Source organism: Bidens hawaiensis, unplaced genomic scaffold (assembly GCF_021521415.1).
Source record: "Bidens hawaiensis isolate Kalapana, Puna unplaced genomic scaffold, B.hawaiensis_p1.1 tig00065916_1, whole genome shotgun sequence".
Classification (NCBI taxonomy): Eukaryota; Viridiplantae; Streptophyta; class Magnoliopsida; order Asterales; family Asteraceae; genus Bidens; species Bidens hawaiensis.
Genome location: NW_027501731.1, coordinates 32,034 through 36,936, shown reverse-complemented (window position 1 = coordinate 36,936; position 4,903 = coordinate 32,034). Strand labels below are relative to the sequence as shown.

Here is a 4,903-nt window from a genome sequence, read left to right as displayed (position 1 = left end):
AAGAATGCAAATTATATCGTCCCTGCCCTGCCCTGCCTGCATTATGTTCAAGACAAAACCATATACAGGGGATGTATAGCCAAACATGTCCAAATGTCAACCTGTTCAAATGTTGACCACAAAAGTTTGGTGTGAAATCAAATGCACGGAATAGAAGATAGATCAGACTTTATATAAAAAGTAGACACAATTACCCTCCAAGTTGCTTTAGAACCAGAAACTGACATACGCTCCTAAATGCATTGATGCTGTGAAGCCTCCGTATCCAAACATGTCAAAGGCAACCAGAAGGTTTACAATCAGTCATTGTGAAGAGCAATATTAATAAATGACAAATTATGCATATTTCATGGAGTATTTACCTTGAAATATAAAGGCTGGCCACCAATTGCTTGTGTTTTGTATGACCTAAAGAATAAAGCGCCCATCTCCCCATACAAAGAAAAAACAAACCATTAATTATGTCAAGAACGGATGAAATTGACGATTATGCAACAAAAGCTATTGAAAAGGAACAAAGCGCAAACCTGAAATTCAATAGGCATAATAGTTCTCCCTTTCTTGTACATGTCATCACACTGTACACGGGAACAAACAAAGTTACAATATTGAATCTTGTGTGTTTTATAGTTTATAAATGAGGTGATTAATTCTAGTGCTAAACGTATTAAGAACAATGAACCTAATGGTTAAAAACATAGAAAAGAACTTATCTTTGTAATCCAAGAATGCAAACTATATCCATCATGTATAAGCCAGCAAACCATATACAGACAGGGGAAGTACATATATATAAACGACATTTCTGCTCAAATTCTTCACAAGCTCAATGAGAACCTGTATAAGAAAAAAAATCACTGATTTAGCAGATAAATAAAAATGGTAAATACAATTTTTTCACAAGTCCAAACACTTTAAATTATAAATGGCATATCTGTTCAAATTATTAACACAAAATATATAATACAAAATTTATAATAATTGTACCTCCAAATTCAACCGTTTATTTAAATTGACCGGAATTAGTTGCTTCTGAACGTTTTCGGGTTGGACTGTGAAGTGTTGTACACATCCAGGAAAAACTAGAGCAACAAAGTATAGAACAAAAAAATAAGCTAACAGGTTAAGTCCTAAAAGTACCAACAATTTATAATTATGTAATGAGTAACGGAAGCTATATGCACACCTTTGATGTGTCATAGACGTTATTGTTGTGGAATCAAGCACATGCTCCCTATATGAACCCTAACAACTGCAAGCAAATGAAATCAAGTATTATGAAATTAATGCACATGAAACCAAATACTGAATTCTCACCATCACTAGATATATGAACAGGGCCATCCCGGCCCATGTGCGGGTCTAGATTATATATATATATATATATACAGGATCAAATACATTTTACTTTTAACATGAAAACAATTTCAACCAATTTGTTGTTATTATTAGTTTTATTTTTATAGGTGTTTGCTGTTATTTTTGTTCGTATTTGCTAATTTTCGATTATGAGACTGAGACGTTAAAAGTATTTGCTGATTTATATTTTGTTATTATTAGATTTTTTTTTTGCTGTTATAAGTATTTGTTGGTATTTGTTGTTATTATTTTGTTTTGATTTTGATTCTTCTGTTGTAATTTTTAGGTTTTTTTCTTTGTAATTATAAATAATTGTTTATGTAGATTGCTATTGTTTCTTACGTTCTCATTTTTTTTAAATTGGTATTGGTTCCTACGTTCTCATGTTAACATTAATATGTACATGAACCTTCCCCTATATATATATAATTTAACAAATCTGTAATGATAGTCATCCTATATAATATATATATATATATATATAGAGAGAGAGAGAGAGAGGTCACTAGGGAATCACAAAAAAGTGGGGAACGGGGGAACCATTGACCAAACAAACTCCGAATGAACTCATTCCAACGATGTTGGAACCGGCTTGTCGAACCTTAACCATATATATTAAAACCTAACCCTAAACCGTACTTCTAAACCTTAAATCTAAACCTCAAAAACTAAACCCCAAAAACTGAACCCTAAAATCTAAACCCCAAAAACTAAACCCTAGATATATATGTTAAGTTTCGACGAGCCAGTTCCAACGTCGTTGAAATAAGTTCAATCGGAGTTCGTTTGGTCAATGGTTTCCTGGTTCCCCACTTTTTTGTGGTTCCCTAGTGAACCTCTCTCTCTCTCTCTCTCTCTCTATCTCTCTCTTTATATATATATATATACACACACACTAAAACAAAAGCCTACAAAATGAACCTTAAGTGCAATGGAAAGAGTGTTCTATGAAACCAAAAGTTTTGGGTTCAATTCCTAGGGTTGGCATTTAAAAAAAAAACTATCTTTGCATGGTTTAAAACGAGATCGTTAATTCTGGTGCTAAAACAAGTAAGAAATTATATGAACTTATCTTTGCATTTAAGCTTTTCTCATCTTCGGTTTGAAAATGTCAACCTGTCCAGCTGTCTCCCTCTCTTGTACAAGTCATCACACTGTAAACAGAAACAAACAAGGTTACAATATTGAATCTCGCGTGTATTATTAATGAGGTAGTTAATTCTGTCACTAAGCATAGAAATGAACTTATCTTTGTAATCTAAGAACGCAAACTATATCACCCCTTGCCCTGCCCTGCCTTGGCTGCATTATGTACAAGACAGCAAACTGTATACAGCCACCTTATGTTGGTGCTTCTCATCATTGGTTCAAAACTTCAACCTGTTTTCAAACGTTGTCCACAAAAGTTAGATGTCAAATTGTATCTAAGTTTAAAATGCAAGGAATAGAAGATAGATTTGCAATCTCATAGTCAAGTTTACCCCCCCCCCCCCCCCCCCCCCCACAAAAAAAAAAAAAAAAAAAAACTCGATTCATGTTAAAATTTAAACCAAATTACTACATACACTAAAAGTAAAACAGAAAGTAAAAACTAAAAGAACTCACCGAATCTTATTGTGAAGACCTGCTAATATATATTGTAGACCTTAGAAATATGTCCTCGTATCTGCACTAAAAAGTTACCCTTTTTGAGTAATTCGCAGACTTCTTTGCATCAAGATACATAGAGGAAGCACAACCCTTATACCTGAAAACATCCAATGTACACCAGCAATACAACAATGCCCACTGAGGTAAGTGTAAAATGATCCCATGAGAAACAACCCGACTACCTGCAGATACCTAAGTAATACCGATATTCTCACCAAGATATTGCACATATAAAGCAAAGTGACCACTTGTCCAATAGGTTCTATAAACTTATAGTCTAGAATAATATGAGAATGAAAACTAACAATGCCGGACCCCCCCCCCCCCCCAAAAAGTAGAGAAACTTGACGTCTATAACAAAAATGTAACAATTCACATGATCATTTTGACATTTTCTCTCCAGAATCAACTTCAAAACATGTCAAATCTAAAGTCATGCAAAGCCCAGCTAAAGCAAGAAACTGACCTACCAAATATACCCATCTTCAATCAAATTTTTGACATTTATACCCTTTGTCTAAAGTTATGCAAGGCCTAACTAACTAAAACAAGAAACAAACCTATAAAATGATGAAACTTTAACACTGAAAAAAAGATGAAAGTGGCAAAATCAGTAGATCCCAAAAACTACAAGCAACAAAGTTTAGTCAACTCATCATACGTCTACTGTTCACAGCATTAACCTATAAAATGGTGAAACTTTAACACTGAAAAAAAGATGAAAGATGAAAGATGAAAGTGGTAACAATCAGTAGATCCCAAAAACTACAAGCAACAAAGTTTAGTCAACTCATCATACGTCTATTGTTCACGGCATTAACATAAGAATTCTGAGATGTAGCATTCTGTTTATTATTTACAGCTTGTTTTTTAGCATTATATATGACCTTTTTGTTAGGAGCGGATAGAAATCTCATGAAATAATATAATCTTCTGTAATCAGAATGAACACACTAACTATTTATGTGAAAAAAGTGAGAATTTTAGGCAGCAAAAAAAAAGGGTAGCTTTTAAGAGAAAGAACATACAGATTGCAGATTCAAAACAAATGTTGTCAAAAAAAAAACATACAGACAGATTCGCTTTTAAGAGAAAGAAGTTGACTTACCAGGTGTCAGTTGATGCTTCTAAGTCAGATTACCAATATGATTTACGTACCTGGGAGTGTTAGACAAATGAATAATATTTCACTTTGTAGTAAACCAGGAGATTACAACTTCCACTGAGGTCTAATTGTACTTTGAATATGATCAGCAACATGTGCACCATTGGCACGTCTTTTTGGTGGTTCTCGGAGGGACGAAGTTAGTGGCTTTTTGGGGAGAATTTTTGGTTTGCGGGTGGAAGAAACCGACAATGCACTAGTAGATAAAACTACTGGTTTATTTGTGGAAGCAGATTCTAGTTTTTTTAGGTTAACTTTTGCAGAAGCAGGTTGTGGTTTCGTGGGTTGAATTACTACGGGTTTCCTGTCGGTGTGAACGATTTCTTTTCTGGTGGATGAACTAGTAGATATAACCAACTGTTTTTTTCAAAGAGTTAACTTGTGATTTTCTAGGGGGTTTGCGGGTGGACAATGCACTAGCTATCGGTTTCTTTGTGGAAGCAATTTGTAGGGGAAGTTTTGCAGAAGCAGGTTGTGGTTTTGTTACGGGGAGGTTCCTGCCGGTTTCTTTTCTGGTGGATATAAGCAACTGTGACCTGCTTCTAGAGGGTTTTCTAGGAGGTAATGGATTTTTGGTTGATGAAAGGGGCTTGGGTGTTGGATAAGTTTCCTCCTCCGTATCATCAACAGAGTGATAAAGTTGTAGAACATCTAAGTGGCGGCTAACCCAGGTTTGGCGAACTCTAGAGGAGGCAGAGATGGAGATTCCAAAGTCATCATTGGCTTCAG

The 4,903-nt window shown here is 34.7% G+C and overlaps 2 long non-coding RNA genes across 3 annotated transcripts; both read right to left on the bottom strand.

The window, feature by feature from the left end:
* Window positions 1-218: 218 nt before the first annotated feature.
* Window positions 219-1,370, bottom strand: LOC143604593 (uncharacterized). 2 transcript variants are annotated; one of them, XR_013148332.1, is made up of 5 exons: window positions 1,187-1,370; window positions 988-1,082; window positions 528-837; window positions 363-428; window positions 219-257 (listed from the first exon to the last, which is right to left on the bottom strand). It is a non-coding gene; the product is annotated as an uncharacterized LOC143604593 (long non-coding RNA). The 2 variants fall into 2 exon arrangements; XR_013148331.1 differs by lacking the exon at window positions 219-257 and having other exon boundaries at window positions 351-428.
* A 481-nt stretch (window positions 1,371-1,851) lies between these two features.
* On the bottom strand, window positions 1,852-4,338 carry LOC143604591 (uncharacterized). Its single transcript, XR_013148329.1, has 3 exons — window positions 3,107-4,338; window positions 2,965-3,025; window positions 1,852-2,739 (listed from the first exon to the last, which is right to left on the bottom strand). It is a non-coding gene; the product is annotated as an uncharacterized LOC143604591 (long non-coding RNA).
* Between the last annotated feature and the right edge of the window lie 565 nt (window positions 4,339-4,903).